Raw genomic sequence first — 27875 nt, 5'->3', positions numbered from 1 at the left:
TTTCCTGTTGATAGTTTTATTACGAGTTCAATGTACTTGTTGTGTTTGTACGTGAATTTGCTTAATGTAAAAAGACTATCATGAATATGTTCCCTATTTACGAGTACCACATGTATCGTCGATGAAAATGTTCACTTTGTATAGTTTTCTTAAGTATAAGGACGATGAAAACTTTCCTGTTGGATAGTTTTATTACGAATTCAATTTACTTGTTGCGTTTGTACCTGAATTTGCATATTGTAAAAAAACTATCATGTATATGTTCCTTATTTACGAGTAACACATGTAACGACGATGAAAATGTTCCTGTTGGATAGTTTTATTACGAATTCAATTTACTTGTTGCGTTTGTACATGAATTTGCTTATTGTAAAAACTATCATGTATATGTTCCTTATTTACGAGTACCACATGTAACGACGATGAAAATGTTCCTGTTGGATAGTTTTCTCACAGATAAGGACAATGAAAACTTTCCTGTTGGATAGTTTTATTACGAATTCAATTTACTTGTTGCGTTTGTACATGAATTTGCGTAATGTAAAAACTACCATGTATATGTTCCTTATTTAAGAGTACCACATGTAACGACGATGAAAATGTTCCTGTTGGATAGTTTTCTCACAGATAAGGATAAGGAAAACTTTCCTGTTGATAGTTTTATTACGAATTCAATTTACTTGTTGTGTTTGTACGTGAATTTGCTTAATGTAAAAAGACTATCTTGAATATGTTCCCTATTTACGAGTACCACATGTAACGACGATGAAAATGTTCCCTTTGTATAGTTTTCTTAAGTATAAGGACAATGAAAAATTTCCTGTTGGATAGTTTTATTTCGAAATCAATTTACTTGTTGCGCTTGTACATGAATTTGCTTATTGCAAAAAAAACTATCATGTATATGTTCCTTATTTACGAGTACCACATGTAACGACGATGAAAATGTTCCTGTTGCATAATTTTCTCACAGATAAGGACAATGAAAAGTTTCCTGTTAGATAATTTTATTACAAGCATCACATATACAACGATGAAAAGGTTCCTGTTGGATAGTTTTCTCAAAGATAAGGACGATGAAAACTTTCCTGTTGGATAGTTTTATTACGAATTCAATTTACTTGTTGCGTTTGTACCTGAATTTGCTAATTGTAAAAAAAAGTATCATGTATATGTTCCTTATTTACGAGTACCACATGTAACGACAATGAAAATGTTCCTGTTGAATAGTTTTCTCACAGATAAGGACAATGAAAACTTTCCTGTTGGATAGTTTTATTACGAATTCAATTTACTTGTTGCGTTTGTACATGAATTTGCTTATTATAAAAAGTATCATGTATATGTTCCTTATTTACGAGTACCACATGTAACGACAATGAAAATGTTCCTGTTGGATAGTTTACTCACAGATAAGGACAATGAAAACTTTCCTGTTGGATAGTTTTATTACGAATTCAATTTACTTGTTGCGTTTGTACATGAATTTGCGTAATGTAAAAACTACCATGTATATGTTCCTTATTTAAGAGTACCACATGTAACGACGATGAAAATGTTCCTGTTGGATAGTTTTCTCACAGATAAGGATAAGGAAAACTTTCCTGTTGATAGTTTTATTACGAATTCAATTTACTTGTTGCGTTTGTACATGAATTTGCTTATTGTAAAAAAACCATCATGTATATGTCCTTATTTACGAGTACCACATGTAACGACGATGAAAACTTTCCTGTTGATAGTTTTATTACGAGTTCAATGTACTTGTTGTGTTTGTACGTGAATTTGCTTAATGTAAAAAGACTATCATGAATATGTTCCCTATTTACGAGTACCACATGTATCGTCGATGAAAATGTTCACTTTGTATAGTTTTCTTAAGTATAAGGACGATGAAAACTTTCCTGTTGGATAGTTTTATTACGAATTCAATTTACTTGTTGCGTTTGTACCTGAATTTGCATATTGTAAAAACTACCATGTATATGTTCCTTATTTAAGAGTACCACATGTAACGACGATGAAAATGTTCCTGTTGGATAGTTTTCTCACAGATAAGGATAAGGAAAACTTTCCTGTTGATAGTTTTATTACGAATTCAATTTACTTGTTGCGTTTGTACATGAATTTGCTTATTGTAAAAAAACCATCATGTATATGTCCTTATTTACGAGTACCACATGTAAGGACGATGAAAACTTTCCTGTTGATAGTTTTATTACGAGTTCAATGTACTTGTTGTGGTTGTACGTGAATTTGCTTAATGTAAAAAGACTATCTTGAATATGTTCCCTATTTACGAGTACCACATGTAACGACGATGAAAATGTTCCCTTTGTATAGTTTTCTTAAGTATAAGGACAATGAAAAATTTCCTGTTGGATAGTTTTATTTCGAAATCAATTTACTTGTTGCGCTTGTACATGAATTTGCTTATTGCAAAAAAAACTATCATGTATATGTTCCTTATTTACGAGTACCACATGTAACGACGATGAAAATGTTCCTGTTGCATAGTTTTCTCACAGATAAGGACAATGAAAAGTTTCCTGTTAGATAATTTTATTACAAGCATCACATATACAACGATGAAAAGGTTCCTGTTGGATAGTTTTCTCAAAGATAAGGACGATGAAAACTTTCCTGTTGGATAGTTTTATTACGAATTCAATTTACTTGTTGCGTTTGTACCTGAATTTGCTTATTGTAAAAACTATCATGTATATGTTCCTTATTTACGAGTACCACATGCAACGACGATGAAAATGTTCCTGTTGGATAGTTTACTCACAGATAAGGACAAGGAAAACTTTCCTGTTGGATAGTTTTATTACGAATTCAATTTACTTGTTGCGTTTTTACATGACTTTGCTTATTGTAAAAAAACCATCATGTATATGTCCTTATTTACGAGTACCACATGTAACGACGATGAAAACTTTCCTGTTGGATAGTTTTCTCACAGATAAGGACAATGAAAACTTTCCTGTTGGATAGTTTTATTACGAATTCAATTTACTTGTTGCGTTTGTACCTGAATTTGCTTATTGTAAAAAAACTATCATGTATATGTTCCTTATTTACGAGTACCACATGTAACGACGATGAAAACTTTCCTGTTGGATAGTTTTCTCACAGATAAGGACAATGAAAACTTTCCTGTTGGATAGTTTTATTACGAATTCAATTTACTTGTTGCGTTTGTACATGAATTTGCTTATTGTAAAAAAACCATCATGTATATGTCCTTATTTACGAGTACCACATGTAACGACGATGAAAACTTTCCTGTTGATAGTTTTATTACGAGTTCAATGTACTTGTTGTGTTTGTACGTGAATTTGCTTAATGTAAAAAGACTATCTTGAATATGTTCCCTATTTACGAGTACCACATGTAACGACGATGAAAATGTTCCCTTTGTATAGTTTTCTTAAGTATAAGGACAATGAAAAATTTCCTGTTGGATAGTTTTATTTCGAAATCAATTTACTTGTTGCGTTTTTACATGACTTTGCTTATCGTAAAAAAACCATCATGTATATGTCCTTATTTACGAGTACCACATGTAACGACGATGAAAACTTTCCTGTTGGATAGTTTTCTCACAGATAAGGACAATGAAAACTTTCCTGTTGGATAGTTTTATTACGAATTCAATTTACTTGTTGCGTTTGTACCTGAATTTGCTTATTGTAAAAAAACTATCATGCATATGTTCCTTATTTACCATTACCACATGTAACGACGATGAAAATGTTCTTGTTGGATAGGTTTCTCACAGATAAGGACAATGAAAACTTTCCAGTTGGATAGTTTTAATACGAATTCAATTTACTTGTTGCGTTTGTACATGAATTTGCTTATTGCAAAAAAAACTATCATGTATATGTTCCTTATTTACGAGTACCACATGTAACGACGATGAAAATGTTCCTGTTGCATAGTTTTCTCACAGATAAGGACAATGAAAAGTTTCCTGTTAGATAGTTTTATTACAAGCATCACATATACGACGATGAAAAGGTTCCTGTTGGATAGTTTTCTCTCAGATAAGGACGATGAAAACTTTCCTGTTGGATAGTTTTATTACGAATTCAATTTACTTGTTGCGTTTGTACATGAATTTGCTTATTGTAAAAACTATCATGTATATGTTCCTTATTTACGAGTACCACATGCAACGACGATGAAAATGTTCCTGTTGGATAGTTTTCTCACAGATAAGGACAATGAAAACTTTCCTGTTGGATAGTTTTATTACGAATTCAATTTACTTGTTGCGTTTGTACATGAATTTGCGTAATGTAAAAACTACCATGTATATGTTCCTTATTTAAGAGTACCACATGTAACGACGTTGAAAATGTTCCTGTTGGATAGTTTTCTCACAGATAAGGATAAGGAAAACTTTCCTGTTGATAGTTTTATTACGAATTCAATTTACTTGTTGCGTTTGTACATGAATTTGCTTATTGTAAAAAAAAGTATCATGTATATGTTCCTGATTTACGAGTACCACATGTAACGACGGTGAAAATGTTCCTGTTGGATAGTTTTCTCACAGATAAGGATAATGAAAACTTTCCTTTTGATAGTTTTATTACGAGTTCAATTTACTTGTTGCGTTTGTACATGAATTTGCGTAATGTAAAAACTATCATGTATATGTTCCTTATTTACGAGTACCACATGTAACGACGATGAAAATGTTCCTGTTGGATAGTTTTCTCACAGATAAGGATAAGGAAAACTTTCCTGTTGATAGTTTTATTACGAGTTCAATTTACTTGTTGCGTTTGTACATGAATTTGCTTATTGTAAAAAAACTATCATGCATATGTTCCTTATTTACCATTACCACATGTAACGACGATGAAAATGTTCTTGTTGGATAGTTTTCTCACAGATAAGGACAATGAAAACTTTCCAGTTGGATAGTTTTAATACGAATTCAATTTACTTGTTGCGTTTGTACATGAATTTGCTTATTGCAAAAAAAACTATCATGTATATGTTCCTTATTTACGAGTACCACATGTAACGACGATGAAAATGTTCCTGTTGCATAGTTTTCTCACAGATAAGGACAATGAAAAGTTTCCTGTTAGATAGTTTTATTACAAGCATCACATATACGACGATGAAAAGGTTCCTGTTGGATAGTTTTCTCTCAGATAAGGACGATGAAAACTTTCCTGTTGGATAGTTTTATTACGAATTCAATTTACTTGTTGCGTTTGTACATGAATTTGCGTAATGTAAAAACTACCATGTATATGTTCCTTATTTAAGAGTACCACATGTAACGACGTTGAAAATGTTCCTGTTGGATAGTTTTCTCACAGATAAGGATAAGGAAAACTTTCCTGTTGATAGTTTTATTACGAATTCAATTTACTTGTTGCGTTTGTACATGAATTTGCTTATTGTAAAAAAAAGTATCATGTATATGTTCCTGATTTACGAGTACCACATGTAACGACGGTGAAAATGTTCCTGTTGGATAGTTTTCTCACAGATAAGGATAATGAAAACTTTCCTTTTGATAGTTTTATTACGAGTTCAATTTACTTGTTGCGTTTGTACATGAATTTGCGTAATGTAAAAACTATCATGTATATGTTCCTTATTTACGAGTACCACATGTAACGACGATGAAAATGTTCCTGTTGGATAGTTTTCTCACAGATAAGGATAAGGAAAACTTTCCTGTTGATAGTTTTATTACGAGTTCAATTTACTTGTTGCGTTTGTACATGAATTTGCTTATTGTAAAAAAACTATCATGCATATGTTCCTTATTTACCATTACCACATGTAACGACGATGAAAATGTTCTTGTTGGATAGTTTTCTCACAGATAAGGACAATGAAAACTTTCCTGTTGGATAGTTTTAATACGAATTCAATTTACTTGTTGCGTTTGTACATGAATTTGCTTATTGCAAAAAAAACTATCATGTATATGTTCCTTATTTACGAGTACCACATGTAACGACGATGAAAATGTTCCTGTTGGATAGTTTTCTCACAGGTAAGTACAATGAAAACTTTCCTGTTGGATAGTTTTATTACGAATTCAATTTACTTGTTGCGTTTGTACATGAATTTGCGTAATGTAAAAACTACCATGTATATGTTCCTTATTTAAGAGTACCACATGTAACGACGTTGAAAATGTTCCTGTTGAATAGTTTTCTCACAGATAAGGACAATGAAAACTTTCCTGTTGGATAGTTTTATTACGAATTCAATTTACTTGTTGCGTTTGTACATGAATTTCCTTATTGTAAAAACTATCATGTATATGTTCCTTATTTACGAGTACCACATGCAACGACGATGAAAATGTTCCTGTTGGATAGTTTTCTCACAGATAAGGACAATGAAAACTTTCCTGTTGGATAGTTTTATTACGAATTCAATTTACTTGTTGCGTTTTTACATGACTTTGCTTATTGTAAAAAAACGATCATGTATATGTCCTTATTTACGAGTACCACATGTAACGACGATGAAAACTTTCCTGTTGGATAGTTTTCTCACAGATAAGGACAATGAAAACTTTCCTGTTGGATAGTTTTATTACGAATTCAATTTACTTGTTGCGTTTGTACATGAATTTGCTTATTGCAAAAAAAACTATCATGTATATGTTCCTTATTTACGAGTACCACATGTAACGACGATGAAAATGTTCCTGTTGGATAGTTTTCCCACAGATAAGGATAATGAAAGCTTTCCTGTTGATAGTTTTATTACGAGTTCAATGTACTTGTTGCGTTTGTACATGAATTTGCTTATTGTAAAAAAAAGTATCATGTATATGTTCCTGATTTACGAGTACCACATGTAACGACGATGAAAATGTTCCTGTTGGATAGTTTTCTCACAGATAAGGATAATGAAAACTTTCCTTTTGATAGTTTTATTACGAGTTCAATTTACTTGTTGCGTTTGTACATGAATTTGCGTAATGTAAAAACTATCATGTATATGTTCCTTATTTACGAGTACCACATGCAACGACGATGAAAATGTTCCTGTTGGATAGTTTTCTCACAGATAAGGACAATGAAAACTTTCCTGTTGGATAGTTTTATTACGAATTCAATTTACTTGTTGCGTTTGTACATGAATTTGCGTAATGTAAAAACTACCATGTATATGTTCCTTATTTAAGAGTACCACATGTAACGACGTTGAAAATGTTCCTGTTGGATAGTTTTCTCACAGATAAGGATAAGGAAAACTTTCCTGTTGATAGTTTTATTACGAATTCAATTTACTTGTTGCGTTTGTACATGAATTTGCTTATTGTAAAAAAAAGTATCATGTATATGTTCCTGATTTACGAGTACCACATGTAACGACGGTGAAAATGTTCCTGTTGGATAGTTTTCTCACAGATAAGGATAATGAAAACTTTCCTTTTGATAGTTTTATTACGAGTTCAATTTACTTGTTGCGTTTGTACATGAATTTGCGTAATGTAAAAACTATCATGTATATGTTCCTTATTTACGAGTACCACATGTAACGACGATGAAAATGTTCCTGTTGGATAGTTTTCTCACAGATAAGGATAAGGAAAACTTTCCTGTTGATAGTTTTATTACGAGTTCAATTTACTTGTTGCGTTTGTACATGAATTTGCTTATTGTAAAAAAACTATCATGCATATGTTCCTTATTTACCATTACCACATGTAACGACGATGAAAATGTTCTTGTTGGATAGTTTTCTCACAGATAAGGACAATGAAAACTTTCCTGTTGGATAGTTTTAATACGAATTCAATTTACTTGTTGCGTTTGTACATGAATTTGCTTATTGCAAAAAAAACTATCATGTATATGTTCCTTATTTACGAGTACCACATGTAACGACGATGAAAATGTTCCTGTTGGATAGTTTTCTCACAGGTAAGTACAATGAAAACTTTCCTGTTGGATAGTTTTATTACGAATTCAATTTACTTGTTGCGTTTGTACATGAATTTGCGTAATGTAAAAACTACCATGTATATGTTCCTTATTTAAGAGTACCACATGTAACGACGTTGAAAATGTTCCTGTTGGATAGTTTTCTCACAGATAAGGATAAGGAAAACTTTCCTGTTGATAGTTTTATTACGAGTTCAATTTACTTGTTGCGTTTGTACATGAATTTGCTTATTGTAAAAAAACTATCATGCATATGTTCCTTATTTACCATTACCACATGTAACGACGATGAAAATGTTCTTGTTGGATAGTTTTCTCACAGATAAGGACAATGAAAACTTTCCTGTTGGATAGTTTTAATACGAATTCAATTTACTTGTTGCGTTTGTACATGAATTTGCTTATTGCAAAAAAAACTATCATGTATATGTTCCTTATTTACGAGTACCACATGTAACGACGATGAAAATGTTCCTGTTGGATAGTTTTCTCACAGGTAAGTACAATGAAAACTTTCCTGTTGGATAGTTTTATTACGAATTCAGTTTACTTGTTGCGTTTGTACCTGAATTTGCTTATTGTAAAAAAAAGTATCATGTATATGTTCCTTATTTACGAGTACCACATATAACCACAATGAAAATGTTCCTGTTGAATAGTTTTCTCACAGATAAGGACAATGAAAACTTTCCTGTTGGATAGTTTTATTACGAATTCAATTTACTTGTTGCGTTTGTACATGAATTTCCTTATTGTAAAAACTATCATGTATATGTTCCTTATTTACGAGTACCACATGCAACGACGATGAAAATGTTCCTGTTGGATAGTTTTCTCACAGATAAGGACAATGAAAACTTTCCTGTTGGATAGTTTTATTACGAATTCAATTTACTTGTTGCGTTTTTACATGGCTTTGCTTATTGTAAAAAAAAGATCATGTATATGTCCTTATTTACGAGTACCACATGTAACGACGATGAAAACTTTCCTGTTGGATAGTTTTCTCACAGATAAGGACAATGAAAACTTTCCTGTTGGATAGTTTTATTACGAATTCAATTTACTTGTTGCGTTTGTACATGAATTTGCTTATTGCAAAAAAAACTATCATGTATATGTTCCTTATTTACGAGTACCACATGTAACGACGATGAAAATGTTCCTGTTGGATAGTTTTCCCACAGATAAGGATAATGAAAGCTTTCCTGTTGATAGTTTTATTACGAGTTCAATGTAATTGTTGTGTTTGTACGTGAATTTGCTTAATGTAAAAAGACTATCATGAATATGTTCCCTATTAACGAGTACCACATGTAACGACGATGAAAATGTTCCCTTTGTATAGTTTTCTTAAGTATAAGGACAATGAAAACTTTCCTGTTGGATATTTTTATTACGAATTCAATTTACTTGTAGCGTTTGTACATGAATTTGCTTATTGTAAAAACTATCATGTATATGTTCCTTATTTACGAGTAACACATGTGACGACGATGAAAATGTTCCTGTTAGATAGTTTTCTCACAGATAAGGACAATGAAAACTTTCCTGTTGGATAGTTTTATTACGAATTCAATTTACTTGTTGCGTTTGTACATGAATTTGCTTATTGTAAAAAAAAGTATCATGTATATGTTCCTGATTTACGAGTACCACATGTAACGACGATGAAAATGTTCCTGTTGGATAGTTTTCTCACAGATAAGGATAATGAAAACTTTCCTTTTGATAGTTTTATTACGAGTTCAATTTACTTGTTGCGTTTGTACATGAATTTGCGTAATGTAAAAACTATCATGTATATGTTCCTTATTTACGAGTACCACATGTAACGACGATGAAAATGTTCCTGTTGGATAGTTTTCTCACAGATAAGGATAAGGAAAACTTTCCTGTTGATAGTTTTATTACGAGTTCAATGTACTTGTTGCGTTTGTACATGAATTTGCTTATTGTAAAAAAAACTATCATGTACCCAGATAGCACACTAATATTCTTAGAATAATCAAAGAATGATCTTCTAGAACGATTGAATATTCGTAGAATATTCTTTTTTGAGTAAAAGTACACTAGTTTAAATATTCCCAGAATATTCAAAAGAATTTTTGATGAATAACCTTAGAACATTCTGAGAATATGCGGTGAATATGTTTCGAATATTCTTTGGATGTTATAAGAATGTTATAGGAACAACCCAAGAATATTCTGTGAATGTTTTATGGACATTATAGGAATGTTCTGTTAACATCTCCTAGAATATTACGAGTATATTCTGTAGACATTATGGGAATGTTCTATGAACCTCCTAGGAATATTCCCAGAGAGCACACAAATATTCCTGCAATATTCTTTCTTGAGTAAAAGTACACTAGTTTAAATATTCCTAGAATATTCATAAAAATATTCTATGAATAATCTAAGAACATTCTTAGAATATATAGTGAACATGGTTTGAACATCCTTAGGATATTATAAGAATGTTCTGTCAATATCCTCTAGAATATTATTAGGAATGTTCTACGAACCTCATAGGAATATTCATAAGAATATTCTATGAATAACCTTAGAACATTATTAGAATATTGGGTAAATATGTTTGGAACTTTCTTAGAATATAATAAGAATGTTCTGTGAATACCCAAGGAATATTGTTTTTATATTTTTGGGACATTATAGGAATATTTTAGGACCGTCCTAGGAACATTATGAGAGAATGTCCATCGAACGTTTTAAGAAAGTTTCCTAAATGTTTAATTGACATTCTAGGAATATTCTATGAGCATCCCAGGATCATTTGAATAATATCCTCAAGAATGTTCTTAGAATATTTGTAAAATCTTTTACAAATATATATAAATATATTTTAAGAATAATCTGCCGAATTTTCCTGGAATATTCTTAGAATATTGTCTGAACATTCATAGAATTTCGCTAGATTTTTCCTTAGATATTCTTCGAATATTAAAACTAATTACGTAAACAAATGGGGGTTTGAAGAAAAGACGCATTTTTAATTTATTTTCAGAATTTATTAAACTTTAAGGCTATCTTTTCCTCACCACCTGGCGGTAGACAGCAAGGCGCGTTTTTTTTATAGTGGTTTCCCCATAAGGCCTAATCCACTTTGTTTATTGAAATAATAATTTTTAAAGTTTAATAATATTTGAAAATAAATTAGTTGAAAAACAGACCACGTAATTAGCAATTAATAAGATCCGACTCTACATAAATGAATTACAAATAAAATTATGAAAATTACCGTGCCACTATGTACTCTAAAATCTCAATGAAAATCTATGCACTTCGTCTTGAATTACCAATTTTCGCTACAAAAAAATAACAGTCTTATCGAAAACTTAAAATTTAGCAGCACTGTTATAAAAAAATTAAATTAATGCATTTTATACATATATATATTTAGATTTTTCTTAAAAACCTGATACAAAAAATTGTAATTCTTAGAATTAACAAATAGTAATTAGAAGTTAAAAGTTACGGGCAGTGTGCGATGCATTTTGCTTTTTTCTTACAAAAATAAGCATAGAGAATAAAACAGCTTAAAGTTTAATATCTAAATGATAAATGATACTATTCTATCACATGCACTACTATCACATGCATAATTAAAATGCTCAGGGATAATACCTAACGTTTAAGACGTTTTTCCTATATATAAACTATAATAGATGAAATGAATAAAAACTATTGGGGCCGTTTGTTTTGTAATCTATCATTTGCTTTACTAAGGCAGATAGCTATAACGTTTTCTATATCCTTTTGAGAAACTTCATTCTTTGAAAATAATTTAACCGATTCTGTACAAATAAAACATATTGATTATTTACAAGGAGTTAATTACAGTAAACCCGCACAGCATTTAAAATAAAATTTACATTTTAGAAATGTTGCAATATAATTTTTACATAACAGCTTAAATAAGAATATTACAGAAATGTTTATAATGTAATCTTACGGCAAGCAATTTAATGTAGCGTTTCTGTAATATAACTGCTAATAATTTCAGAAAAGTATGTAGTGACATCTTTCTGAAATCTGACATTGCAACTTTAAAATAAATTTGGAGCTACGCTACGTTTTGTTCATGTGTATGCTGTTCGTGTGACTCAAATAATCAAATTTCTCCGAAATTAATTAAATCTAACGAGATTACAACGGTAAAGGTTAAACAAAATTGGGCTTTGTGTTATTTATATAAGAAGATTATTATATAAGCTTATATTCAATTAAAATGTAAGTATAACATTTTTTAAATATAATTGAGGTTATGGAAGATATATAAATGAAGATTTTCCTGTATATGTCAGGTCACGAAATCTCTTAACAATATCTAAAAGGCATAGGCGTTATCTTGTTAAAAAACAAAGTGAAACAGACTTAGAAGCAATTAGAAATATTGCAGAAATAAAAAGAGGTCAAGCAGAATTCCAAGACACTTTTATTCCTGACTCTTCGTTAAGTTCATCAAATCAGCTACAAAAATATATGCTTCCACCAAGTTCATCGAATCAGCCACATGAAAGTAAGATTCTACCAGGTTCGTCGAATCAATCACAAAAATATATGCTTCTCTTAGGTTCATCGAATCAACCAAACGAAAGTAAGATTCCATCAGGTTCACTGAAGCAGTCAAATGAATGTACGTTTCTACCAGGTTTATGGAATCAATTAATTGATTATATGCTTTCTACAGATTCATCGAATCAGCCATATGAATGTAAGATTCCACCAGGTTCGTCGAATCAACTTTTTGAATATATGATTTCTACAGGCTCATTGAATAACCCACATGAATACATATCTGAATCTGGTTTGTTTCATTGCATTTCATCTTACTTCCTTCAGTTTGGTAAGATTATTTAAATAATTAATATTGCTTTCAGATCTATCAAATCATTCATTAATAAGTGATATAGGTCAGGATGAAAAAATATTAAATAACAGTTTGTCTACAGATTTAAGAATATGGGCCATAATGAATCATATTTCATTTAAAGCTATATCTGAACTATTAGAACTACTAAATAAAAAAAGAAAAAATTGCAGTTTACCTAAGAACCCTAGAACGCTGCTAAAAACTCCTAAGACTTGTAAAATCTTATCAATTTTTGAAGAAAATGATTATTGGCATAATGGTTTACGGAAACCATTAGAAATTCTTGCTGAGCGTTATAAGAATGCGAAAATGTTTGACAAACCCATACAATTATTGTGCAATATTGATGGCTTGCCATTGTTCAAATCATCATTTGGTTGCTTATGGCCAATTTTAGTATCCGATACTATCTTCAAAACCATCTTTTTAGTAGGTTCATATTATGGGAATGCGAAACCAAGAGATGCTAATAGATATTTACGATTCTTTGTTAATGAATTAAGTCATTATATAATCAATGGTATAAACTGTCAAGGATATAATTTTAAAGTCAAACTGCATGCAATTATTGCTGATGCTCCAGCCAAATCGTTTATATTTAATATCAAAAACCATAACGGATATGATAGCTGCACTAAATGTACAGTACATGGCAAATACATAGAAAATAGAATATGTTTTTTAACAGATAAAGCAGATATTCCAAGAACAGATGCATAGTTCTTAAACAATGAATACATAAATTATCAGCTTGGAACAACTATTGTAAGTACTATACCAAATATTAAGCCAGTAACAGACACCCCTTTAGACTGCATGCATGTAATATACTTAGGTGTTGTAAAAAAAATTATTACCTTATGGTTTTGTGGACCACTATCTGTGAGATTAAGACCTTTTGAAATAACAAAAGCTTCAAACAGATTAAAATGTTTACTGCAAAATGTGCCAACTGATTTTCAACGTAGACGTAGATCTTTAAAAGAAGTTAAGAACTGGAAAGCTACTGAATTTAGACAATTCCTTTTATACAGTGGCCCTGTAATATTTAGTACAAAACCGTTTATATTAAAAAAAGATATTTACATAAATTTCATGGTGTTACATGTTGCAATTACTATTTTCTCAGATGAAATATTAACACAGCAAACAGATTTTATTGATTATGCACATCAATTACTGCAACATTTTGTTGACTCATTTGCGAAGCTATATGGGAAAAAGTATATATCTCATAATTTGCACAATCTCTTGCATATATCCGACGATGTAAAAAAGTACGGAGCAATTGATTCTTATAGCTCATTTAGATTTGAGAGTTATTTGTATGAAATGAAAAAAATGATAAGAAAACCTGAACGGCCACTTCAACAGTTGTCAAACAGATATAAAGAAGCTGAAAACATTCACAGAAAAGAGCAGGAAAAATCTCAATTGATAGATAATGAGAAATACATACTGAAGAACAAGCGTATAAGTGGAATAATTGGATCACTAAGTTCTAATGAAATAGCTGAACAATATTATGAATTACAAACATCTAAGTTTAATATTAATTGTAAAAGTAAAAGAAAAGAATGCTGTATTCTAACAGATAAAAAAATAATATTGCCATTAAATTTTGTCAAGTGCGTAGATAATGAATTATATATTATTGGAAAATTGTTGGAATTTAAAGGTAGGTTATGTAACACACCTATTTCATCAGAACAACTTGATATTTGTATAGTATCAGAAACAGATACGATATTCGCAGAAAACGTAAAAAAAATTTCAGCTAAAATGTGGCCCATCAAATTAGAAAAAAATTATGTTGTATTGCCATTACGTCATTCATATATACATTACTAAATGGAATATGAGTCGAAACACACTAACATATTTCACGATTTATAATAAATTAAACTCTTCAATAATTTTAAATTTGCCGCCGTTTTGCCCTATAATATGTTTTAAATTTTAAGTATACTTAAGTCAATAGCAAATGCCAGCAGCATTAAGAGTTAGTGAATAGCTCTAACTGGCACAAATCATCTTATTTATGTAAAAAAATAATTGAACGCAATTATCATTTAAATGATTTAGCAAATTTGTGATCTAGGATTATAAGTATTTTTTGGTAAAAAGGAATTTAAAATATATAATTACTGTACACATTGGCATATTTCTCCGTTAAAAAGTGAGGTTACATTTTCATATATAGTTATAATTATCATATATTTAATTGTTTTATATGAAATTATTTTTGGCAGATGAGTAAATATTTTATTGTTATGTTTGGTGATGGTTTATCATTAATTCCTGAAAATTGGTTGTCCAATGATAAGCAAAAATGTTACTGGCCAAATTATAAAGAAGATAAAAAGTTACAATCTGCTGTGAAAAAAATGGAAATGCCTATTCATCATTAAAAAAAATGGCAATTACTTGACGTTACACATATTTATGGTTCTACAGGTAAAGTACATTTCAAAGTTACTGTATGAATATTATTTTAAAGTATTATTACGTTATACAGTTTGCTTCAATTGCAATATAAGCGGGATATATATATATATATATATGTCGATCTTTTAATATTTTCTTCAGTATATTTTATTATTTCAGAAACGTATGAAAGAGGGATACAAAAATTGTTGAAATGTCAAAACGTAACAGATTTAGACACTGGAAATACTTCAAGTGAAGATAGTTGTGATAAAAATAGTAGACATATACGAGCAATTAGAAAATTTTCCAGTAGTGACTCAGAAGTAGAAAAAATGAAAGAAGTATCAGTGCTAAAACCATTGCCAACCATGCCTACTACATTAAATAAAAAAATTACGAGTAAAGTTATAGCAACTTTTGAGAATCCTATTATATCCATGGGGAAAAAAGACTTTGTTTATAATACCAAAGAATTAGCTAAGCTATCCGTTGAAAATATTGATGTTAATTTGCCATTAGAGACTACTAGGTCAAACATTCAGTATCTAGATGAAAACAATGATACATTGATTAACTCAGAATTTTGTCCTACTAATATATCATTAAAAAATTCTGAATGTGTTAATGCTACTACTAAAACATTAACAATGACTTCATGTAATAATTGTGAAGGTACTGTGACGAAGTATAATGTTCGTCACTTATATGTATTTCGTCTTTTCAGTTAGTCCGGAAAACGGGAGGGGGAACATCACCTGCCGGGTTTAGCGACAATCATGCGTATTAATCTTAATCGCGGTCGATGAGAAAACAGATCCGCGCGTGCGCAGAATACATTGTCTCGCGTGCCATAATTGCCGGACGACACTCGCATTTTTGGGCCCTACGTAGCCGGTTGTGTGCCGTAGTTGTGTCTTGTTGAGTCGTTAAGGGTGCCCCCCTGTTTAGTATTTTCTATTTCTTCTCTACTTGTAATAGTGCGCCATAGCGATTTCACTGAAAGGATTCCCTGGTTATTAAGGAAAAAAGGTGTAGCATGGTAAATAGACCCGATACAGGAAGCATGGAAGGAAAGTAGAACTTGGGAAGAACCGTCTAGCACGTGGTAGTCCTTATAAAGGCCCCTGCATGGATCCCCATTTTGTCTGCATATATAGTTGATTCCAGGTAAAGCTGACTTCGAACTTGCGAAGTCAGGTTTCCTTAACCTTATACTCCTCTTTCCTTGAGTTTCGTCCGGCATTATTACTCGTATGATTCTTCTTATATTTGTATTGAGCGTATATCAGGTATTTTCTAATTAATTAATTTGGATATTGCTCCTTTTTATTAATTGTTACGTTTTCGGGAGCGGTTTAAGAGCAGTGGGCTAATGGACGGGTCGCGAATCGCGTAGGGATTCCCTGTATTCTAGGAATACGTTGTAGGACGGGGTGTAGTCCCTCGTCGGAGAAAGGCGATCCAGAGCCTTCTCGAAGTTTTCCCGACGCGAGCCCGTTCGAATATCCTTGCCCTAGCCGTTTCCCCGTTATTTTAAGTAAAATTTACAAAGCGTCTTGGTTCACGCATGAGACGAGTCTCAAGCCGGTCAGCCGCGAAGGGTCATATTAGCGGATTTAGCAAGCTGGCGCCCAACACCTTGTAAACGGTTTATTGTACGTGATCTCCTTTTCATTATGGTGTATTTAATATAAATAACAAGTTTATAAAATTAACTATTGTCATTTTAATACAACGTAGGGAATACCCTATTGTATCTATGAGAACGTTTGCTGATCCGTAATAATTAAAGTAAAGCTGTATTTTTAGAAACTAATCATTTGCTTATTTGATTACCCGGCCAATAATTCCCTCCGTGTGCCTTGTGCGTCGGTTCTGGTCACTGCCTATCCCCTGGCAAACCAAGGCCCATAAGTGATACTTTTCGTTTTTAGGTAATAACCTCAGTGAAAGCACTTATTTGGCCAGGCCGCGAAATACGACGTTACAGTACATAAATGTTATTTAGTAAACTGTAAATCAATTTGACTGTAGTATTATATTATACAATTTTTCTTCGTTTTACAGAATTTCAAAAAGAAGTTATAAGAAAACTAAATAGAGTGATACAGCAACTAAATATAATACAAAATGAGATAGCTATTATAAAAACTTCAAATCATAATAAACAGATGGATGAACTGGAAATAAGCGAGGAAGTAGATTTACCTTTAAAAACTGATAATGATATAAATCATTTTGAGTCGTTGTTGCAAGAGACATCATTTTTTAAGAATATGGTAAGCTTTATTATGGGAAATGTCAATGTATTTTGTAGAAACTAACTTTTACTTTGACATGAAAAATTTTGCTTTCAGATAAGACGGTTATCTGCAATAGGTGGTCATAACGCTAACAACTTAACTATTAAATTATTAAGAAGATTAATAACCGATACTTTAGCAAAAGAATACAGTTTAAAAGGAAGAAAGGGAAAGAAGAGTTTGGAAAATTTATTAATTTTAAATCTTATTATTCGTATGTATATACTTTGTTTTCAATGAATCATATTTTTACATAATGTAATTATGAAAATTATATATATAGCGTAATAAAATTATTCTTTTACAGAAGCAGTTCGTATACATCATAAAGATACAACGGAACTAAAAATTTGCGATTATATTGCAAAATGGCTTGTGCAAGCTAAACAAAGGCATGACAGAGAATTGTACGTGTTGTATTACATCTGGATATATGATTAACTTTTCGTATTTAAAAGAAAATTATTAATGAGAAATGTACATTAATTTCTTAATTTCAGACAAAAACAAAAAGTATAGGTTTGACATTTCAACGTGATATTTATTTTTATTCATTTACTTAATTATATTAAAGTTTAAAACTAAAGTATGGCCTATCTACACAAATTTTGAAAACTTATTTTATTGACATTGTACGAAAGTGTGTAATTTCATTTGTTCAGCCGGTTTAGGTAAAAGTACATTTTAGTTGAAAAATATTTGGCGGAAAACAAACATATTTTTGTTACTATTTTATACTTGTATATTTTATATATCATAATAAAAACATATTTAAAATTTATTTAATATTATTGAAATTAATTCCTGCAAAATATAGATATTTATAATATTTACTAATATTACTACAATATTAAAAAATAACAGATATCTTTCAGCTATATTGCTAATACATTAAAGCAAGATTGATGCTGTTGCAGATGATTATTCGAAATATTCTTCTAACTATCAAAGAATAACATTCCAAATATATAATCCTGTTACTTTTTAGAAACATTGTAAAACAATATTACAGTAGGAGGAGATTTTCATGTTGCTGTGAATATTTTTGAAATGTTGATGTCATATTTCAATATGTACTTGAAATATTTCTATCTTCCAAAGCAATGTTGATGAAAGCTAACTTTAATGAAAAATTGCTGTGCGGGAATATACAACGTGTGTGATTTAATTCGCCCCAAGGAGGCGTGGCCGATTCAGCCTGGCAAACGGACAGTGGGGGAGAGAGAGAGAAAGAGAGAGAGAGAGTTAGACGAGTGGAGAGGAGAGGAGAGGAGAGGAGAGTATCCTTGCTCCCACTCTCCGTTTGCCAGGCTGAATCGGCCACACTTCCTTGGGGCGAATTAAATCACACACCCTGTATATTTGAAAAGTTGCATAACACTTAGAAATTTTAATGGCATAATAAAAAGGCACGATCTATTTAAAAAAATTTTCTTCGCTGAGTCGACTCAAGTGTTATTACAAACGTAAAATAACCGGAATAAATTAATATTACCTATAATAACCGAGCACAATTTTAAAAGAGAAAAGTTGGATTTAGCTTTATGTCCCTTAAAACTGAATAACAGCGCCAAATCGTTTGTCACTGCTTTTTCTAATACTCTTCTGGTACATTCTTTATAGTTTAAACCCCCCAAAAGAGCGAAGAATTTTGTCTGGAAAAGATCGAAGAATTGTACTTGCAAAAGAAACTCATTTGTTAATTAAGTAATATAATATTAAAATTATAAGAATATAACGAGATATGTATGTTTCACTTAATAACTCTAAAATTTTAAATTATGTACTAATAAGAAAATTATTTAATGCTTTTACATACAAATTTATATAATATAAAAATGATTTAAGAGCTGAGCATATTATGTTAAGACAAAACTTACCAAACTTTCTGAAATAGTCTCATCTTCTAATTCTTTCTCTAATTTTTCTAAATCATCTTTAGTTGACAAAGGTAGAGATTTAATTACATTCTTAGAAAGATCTGTATTACGAGAAGTGTTAAAACTAGCCTTATCCATTTTTAACTCATTTAAAATCATTCTTTGCTTTTTTAACTCTTCTTGCACAGACTTTAATAGTTTATTATTCATTATAACATACTTCAAAATTTCCTACTGTAAAACTGCAATTCAATGATAATAATTGAATGAAATATACAAAATTAATATTAATCAGATGTTTCGAAAGAAATGAAAAATGAAATACGTGATGATGACTCGTTTCCTGAAGCAGGTAATGAATTTTCTGTAGAGGATGTAGTAGGAGTGGATAATATTTCCGTGGAAACTATGGTATTTGGGATAATATTAAAATTTTCCGCTAAGCAAAAAAGGTATATATTGTAAACATGACATCTTTAAAAATGAACTTTACTTGTGCTTAAAGAGAATTTTTAACTTGTAGACAACCGTATTTTATCTAATATACAACGTGTGTGATTTAATTCGCCCCAAGGTGGCTAGGCCGATTCAGCCTGGCAAACGGACAGTGGGGGAGAGAGAGAGAGAGAGTGAGACGAGTGGAGAGGGGAGGAGAGGAGAGGAGAGTATCCTTGCTCCCACTCTCCGTTTGCCAGGCTGAATCGGCCACACTTCCTTGGGGCGAATTAAATCACACACCCTGTATAAATCTAACATATCAACAGTTTTAGTATTAACAATACATTTAAGGTAAAAATTAAAATTAAATAGTATATGGCAGTCTCAAATTATTATTCACAATTACTAGATATATTGTACTAACCACTAAACAAAGTTGATAGATCCTGAAAATTTTGTGATAAGTCTAGCTCTACCACACAATTATTCTTATCTTCCGCGCCTTTTGCTTGAGATTCTTATAAAAAAATAAATATAAATTTATGTCCGAACAATGCTAGTAGCTTGCTTATGATAGAAATACTATAAGTAGAGAAACAGTAAGAAAATTATAAGTGAATGGGTTAATGATTACCTAATACAACAGGGCATTTGTCAATATCGATTAGCTGTGATGATTGGTAAGGCTCAGGAAATGCTTCTAATTCAGGATTATGATCAAGACCACATGTTTCATCATCTGAAATTGCAGTATTATTTTGTTTTGACATTTTGCGCTTCTTTCTAACACAATGACTATCTCCTTCGGAAAAATCCGAGTTTTCACACGCCTTATTTGCTGTTATATTAGCAGCAGAAAATGTGTTTATTGGATTTCTACTTAAAACTTTAATTTCAAATGTTTCCCACGTAGATGTGTCGCAATCAATACAATTCTTTATTGCCTGATTTACGTTTTCTTTAGGCCAATAACAAAATTTTTTATCTTTCGTAATCCATGTAGACGGTACGGCTTCAATTACATTTTTGATAATGAATTTTACTATAGTCCAACTCATTTTTCGTTTTATTAATTTTCCTTAATCCTCTATATAGAAAGATAATCAACTGTTAATAATTTTATTCGTACATATGGCAAAAGTCAAATAACTACACAAATTTAAAACAAATTCCGTTGCAAAACTGCTTAGGAAAATATCCTACAATAGCGATCACTATTAGCACTTCTAAGTTAGGACTTGTAAAATTTTAATGGGAATTAACTAATAATTTTGAAAAATTTAAATTTAAATTGTATTATAAATGCAGCGTTAAACATAGCGTTTAAAATTAATGTAACTTTATTTACAATATATAATTAAATTATTCTGGAAAGGAAGTATGTAATAATGGAAAAACAACGTTTTGACTTCCAAGTGGAAATCTGACTCCTTTACTCGCTACAGAAGAAACTGGCCAATATTGTAAAAATCCTGGCTTATCAATCTTATAAATGCCTATTAGAGAAGAATTGCAAGGCACCGTGTATAAATCAGAAATTCCTGTGTAAGCATTCCCTATAATGACATATTCATTTAATTCTACATTAAATGCAAAATTTTTAATTTCTACAATTGCATCGTTATTTAGTATACAACATGAATCTCGAAGGGACAATGAAAGTTTAAAGTCTTTTGGAAATTGAACTGATTTATACTGTGAACCAGTACAATCATCGATTAAAATCCCATGCGTATGCTCCTGTGAAAACTTACATTCTTTCAGAGAATTGCAACTCTCATTAATACTATTTAAATAATACTCGTTAAGTCTTCTAACAACCTTTGCTAAAACATCTCCATGTTTCCTAATTAATTTCTTTAACATTTGCAAATAATTTTCACTTGAAAAGTTACTGAAGTTGTCTAATTTACCAAATTTTCTAACATCGTCTACCAAATGTAATAAATTGTGAACATTGTGTATTAAAAAATGAGATCCATATAATATTTTAGTACTCCCTACAAAATGCTTTAGTAAATCATTTGCATAATCAATGTAAAATGTATCAAATGTTCGCTTATTAGTATACTGATAGCTACATGCAGTGTAATAAAATGATTAAATTTATCATTACTTAAGACATCTTTTAAAACTATAGGACCAGCGTACAATAAAAATAGACGGAATTCTGTTGCTTTCCATCTTTTGGATTCTTTCAAAGATCTTGTGCGACGAGGAAATTCTGAAGGAACATACTTTGATAAACTCTCTAATTTGCTTGAAATGCTATTGATATGAGCTGCAGGTAATTTATGTGGTGGTGAACCAAAACACCACGTTGAGACTAAAAACTTTTTCACTACACCTAGACAAATCATATGCATGTAATCTAAAGGTATATCTTCTATCATATTAATTCCAGGAATAGCTGTTAAAATAGTTGTTCCTGTATGATGATCAGAGTCAGTTTTATTTATAAAATCTGTATGAGTTCGTTTATTAAAGTTTAAATCTGGAAAGCAAACTCTATCTGATATATAATCACCTTCTTGTGTGCATTTAGTGCAAGAACTATACCCTGTAACACCTTTTATTTGAAAAATATTAGACTTTAGCTACAGCATCAAATAAAAACATTTTTATTTTAAATGAATATTTTTCTTCAAATAAAGTAATTCCATTATTTATAAGATCAGTAGAATCTCTAACAAACCCATACAGCACAGACGTTTGCAGTGATATTGCTGCAACATTGCATCATTGCATATTGAATAGTAATATTGCAGAAACATTGCAGCAATAATTTCGATTAAATATTGATTTTTCGACTTGCAGCAATAATATAAAATAATATCTGAAATTTTAATTTAAAATAATTTAATGTAAACAATATACCAATATCATAATAGTTATAGTAGTTTATTCTGATCATATTTGAGTTAATAACACGTGGAAGTATGAATGTACATACATATATACTACTGCTCGCTTACAATAATACTCTAACTTACACCACACTGGTAAATTTCACGGTATACGATTGGGTTTGTTGGCTACACTGAATGTTGATGATTTTCGCGCTAGTTTTGTCGATCGAATGCTGTAGACAGGCAGTAGACACCAGTGAACGTATTGTGGTACTGCAGAAATTTATGAGTTTTCTTTAGAATAGAATGAGAAAATATTACGTTGTTATATTTAATTACGAATATAAAGTGTAGATTTGCATGCTTGAAAATTATATAATAAATTCATTTGAGCTGTCTTGTCAACAAAAAATTGCTTCAAACAACGTTTTACGAAATAACCTACAAAATACACCGAATACATTAGGTAAATATCATTATTTAATTATTTATAACAATATTATAAATATTATTTTTTAACATAGTTTTTGTACATTTTTAATTATTGTTTATTATATTGTAGTTAAATAGAAATATGTATAACGCAAATGGAAAAATTGTCTCTAAACGTCATATAAATAGAATTATTGCCAATGCTACTGAAATAGAAACTGCTGGATGCACTAATTTTGAGATAGATTGTTTAGATGCACATATTACAAGTAATGTGCTTAATACTGCTCAATGCAATAGGCGTCAACATAATATTAGTGATAATATTATATTACCAGAAGCCCAAGTTAGTTCACAAAGTATTGCTAGTATTGCTACTGCTCTTGAAAGTGATAGGAATGAAGCTAGAATTGATGATGATGAATTTGATAAATATGAAAATAGTTATATACCTATCGAAACAGGAATAAAGAGTGCTTTTAGTATTAATAATAAAACAAATAATACTTTTAAAGATGCTATTGCTACTTGGGCTGTATCATATAATATTCCTAATAACGCATCAACTGCTTTATTAAAAATTTTGAATGAATATACGTCATTTGATATTCCATTGGACATACGAACTTTGTTAAGAACTCCAGGACAAACTAATATTGTTAAAATGGACGATGGGGAATACTTTTATTTAGGTTTAAGACAAATAATAAATAAAATGATGTTAAATGATAGCAATAGAAGTTTAAAGTTGTTAATACACATTGATGGTGTGGAGATATTACAATCATCGAAAGCATCTTTATGGACTATTTTATGTTCGAACACTGTAAACAAAACAGTCTATTTTGTTGGTTCGTACTTTGGATATAAAAAACCTAGTGATTCTAATGTATTTTTAGAGCCATTAGTAAAAGATTTAATTGATTTGGCTGATGGTTACTATGTTAATAATGATTTAATTAAGGTTTCATTATTTGGTTTGATTTGTGATGCACCTGCTAAATCTTTTGCATTATGTATAAAAGGCCATAATGGTTTTAGTAGTTGCAGTAAGTGTATAATAAAAGGGAAATATAAAAACGGCAGAGTCTGTTTTCCTTATAAAAAGAATTATCCCCTAAGAACAGATGCACTTTTTTCAACTAATTCTTACCAAGGTTTCCAACGTAGTTTTTCAATTTTAAATAATGTTCCTAACTTTTTACCTTTGACTAATACACCTTTAGACTATATGCATTTAGTGTGTTTAGGAGTGACAAAAAAATTGTTATTAATGTGGATAAGTGGTCCTCGTTCTACTCGTTTGCGTATCAGATGTATTAATAAAATATCACATTTATTAATTTTACTAAAACGTACAATACCTAGTGAATTTGTTAGAAAGCCCAGATCATTGAGAGACGTAAAGTTATGGAAGGCTACAGAATTTAGAACTATTCTATTATATACAGGTCCAGTAGTGTTCCAAGATATACTTCCAAAGGAACTCTATATTCATTTTCTCACGTTGCATGTTGCTATAACAATTTTGATTAGGCAGAATAATGATGAAGAATTAATTGACTTTGCCGAATCATTACTCCGCTATTTTGTTCAATCATTTGAGATATTATATGGTAGCGAACATATATCGCACAATGTACACAATCTTTTACATTTATGCTCTGATGTTCGAATATATGGTGCACTCGATAATTTTAGTGCATTTCGATTTGAAAATTATCTATCATTTATTAAAAAGAGATTACGTAAAGCTGAAAAACCTTTACAACAATTATTTAAAAGATATAGTGAATCTGAGAACTGCAATTCTTCATGTGAAATATATAACGAGCGTAATCAAGAATTATTCATCTGTAATTATCAGCGCAGCACAAGTGGCCCATTACCTAATAATATACAATTTAAATTCCAATATTTTACAGTCTCAAATAAAAAGTTTGTTATAAATGCTAAAAATTATTTTGATGCTTCTTGTTTATTAAAGAACAATACATATATATTAATTAAAAATATTATAAAAAATAAAGAAGATGATATTTTTGTGATTGGTTATATATTTAAATATGTAAAAGATTTGTATGAGTTACCATGTGCATCTAGCAATTTAGATATTAGAGTAATGCTGTTAGATGAAAGTAAACTTCATTTTTGGTTAATAACAGAGATTAAGTGTAAAACATGGATAATTCCTTATAAAAATTATAAAAATGTATATGCAATTTTTCCTCTTAATCATTAAGTGTTTTGTTTGATAAATATATATTTCTATAATCTACAATTGGTATTTTTAAAACATGTTTCTTACTTCAAAATAATGCTACCTTAAAGAAAATATGGATAACCAAACATATGCAATCACGGAGTTTCACGATGGTCTGCAATTAATACCTTCAGCATGGTTAAATGCAGATAAATCTACATGTATTTGGCCTAGTCACTTTAAAACCAAATTGAGGATTAGTAAGGCTATAGTAGATAAAGAAATGCCAAAAGAAAAATCAGATTGGGATCAATTAATAGTAAAGAAGATTTTTGGTATTACGAGTAAGTAAAAACTGTATAGTTTAACTCTAGTTATGCATGCTTCTTCAGTATTTTACCTAAGATTTAAAAAATAATGTATCAAACAAACATATAAATATATATTTAAATAACAAATAATGGGGTATAATTCTCTTTGATCTTTATTTGCGTTTGAAAGTAATACAACAATTATACTGAAATTATTAAGTGAAAATGTATATACTTTATTACTTAATAGTTCTTTCTGTATTTTAGTAATACTCTTTCTAATTTTTTAGATACATACGAAGAGGGTATACGAAAATTACAATTAGCTGAAGAAACATCACATATTGACGAAACGGATATGTTGTCTTCAGATGAATATAAAGAAAGACAAAAGAAACGAAGACGCACCAAAGCGAAAAAAGTTATTTCATCTTCTTCCGAAGAAGAGTTAACCCATGATGAAGATAATGATAAAGAAAACTATAAATTCCAAACAAACAAAAATCTGCCTACTCTTCCTGTGTTTCCCAAAAACATGTTGAAAACAGCATCAAGTTTAAATATATTAGGGAAACGTAAAAATGGTTAGATTTCGTAATATAATCTATTACTGTACGACTTAATGTTAAAGTATAAAAAGTATAATTCTGTTTTAGATACTCTTGATAAAGATGAATATTTAAAAAAACTTAACGTACCTACTCATCAGAATACAGCTATGTTACTGGATGATACTGAGCAGTTCAACTTTAATGAATTTAAGAAACTAGTCTTAGCCAAGTTAAACAAAATAATATATAAGACCAATGTTATTGAAAGTAAATTAGAAAGCTTTGAAGAAAAACGAAATTTCCAGGAATCTATAGAAAAACACAATATTCCTTTTCCAATTTCAACAATTGATGAAATAACACACTTTGAAAATCAATTGCGCGATTTGTCTACATTTAAGGAAAATGTGGTATAATATTAAACATTTTAATTTAATTAATAACAAATTTGAAAAAATTAACAAATTATGATCACATAAAGCTTTTAAGTATTAGTTATATGGTATATTTCACCTTCCACTAATGAAAGGAATTCACCCGGTAAGATTTCTAAATTTGCTATTTAATAACAAATTAATTTCTAGAAAACTTAGGAATCTAATAGGATGGATTCTTTTTATTATCATTTGGTGAAACTTACCTTGTCTAATTTAATAAATATAGTTCAAAATTGTAATAGTAAATTTTTTTCTTTCTAATTGTTATATTAGTTAACTGTTTTTCAATACGTTGGAGGCAATAATGCACAGATGATGATTAGAAATATTTTTAAAAAATTCATTACTGATGACCTCGCAAAACTTTATAGCTGGACAGGGAAAAGTAATAAATTACCATTTAAAGAGTTGGAAACTTCAAAAGTTATTATACGTAATTATCTTATGTATATTTTTTATATAATTTTAATAACAATTTTTTAATTCAAATTGCGATAAGTTCATGCTTTAGAACTGGATTTGAGTATAATATGGGAAGTATTATAAAAAATTATAAATTTGGTCACATAGTTAACTGCATCTATCCAGTATATTACTGTATGGATGTATATAGGAATATATAATCTCAAAAACTATTTAGAACAACGAAATAATATGTAGTACATACTAATATAATAAAAATTGCGTATTTTGTTTTAGAAGCTGTTCGAGCAGTTTACAAAGATGTTACTGAAAGTGGTGTTGCCGAATATTCTTCTAAATGGCTAGCCCAAGCTGTTGTACGATTGCAAAGAAAAGCTAATTTATGATAATTTCTGTTCTTTGAATTACATTTTATCATAAAGTTTATGTGTTGCCCTAATATATATGTAACTTATAATTATAGCTATTATTTACTTAACGAGATTTATGTATCTGTATACAAGTTTTGACAAATAAAGTAAAACTTTGAAATTATAAGTAGCTTTCATAACGCATTTACATTAATATTATATACATTTGAAATAATAAATATATATCGTACACAAGAATTACAAGAGTACTGCATTTAAATATTACAGCAATATTGGATTGAAATATTTCAAAAGCGGGACATTTAATGTTTGTTTTAACGATGCAGCAATGTTGCTGCAAAGTTCCATTATAATACTACAATGATGCAGTCTTGCAAAAAAATATTGCTACAAGATTAATA

This window comes from Prorops nasuta, unplaced genomic scaffold, assembly GCF_024137725.1.
Source record: "Prorops nasuta isolate Cenicafe-Biocafe unplaced genomic scaffold, Cenicafe_Pnas_1.2 PNAS00009, whole genome shotgun sequence".
In the NCBI taxonomy this organism is placed as follows: Eukaryota; Metazoa; Arthropoda; class Insecta; order Hymenoptera; family Bethylidae; genus Prorops; species Prorops nasuta.
The sequence above is the reverse complement of the archived record's forward strand: the minus strand, read 5'-3'. Positions refer to the sequence as shown.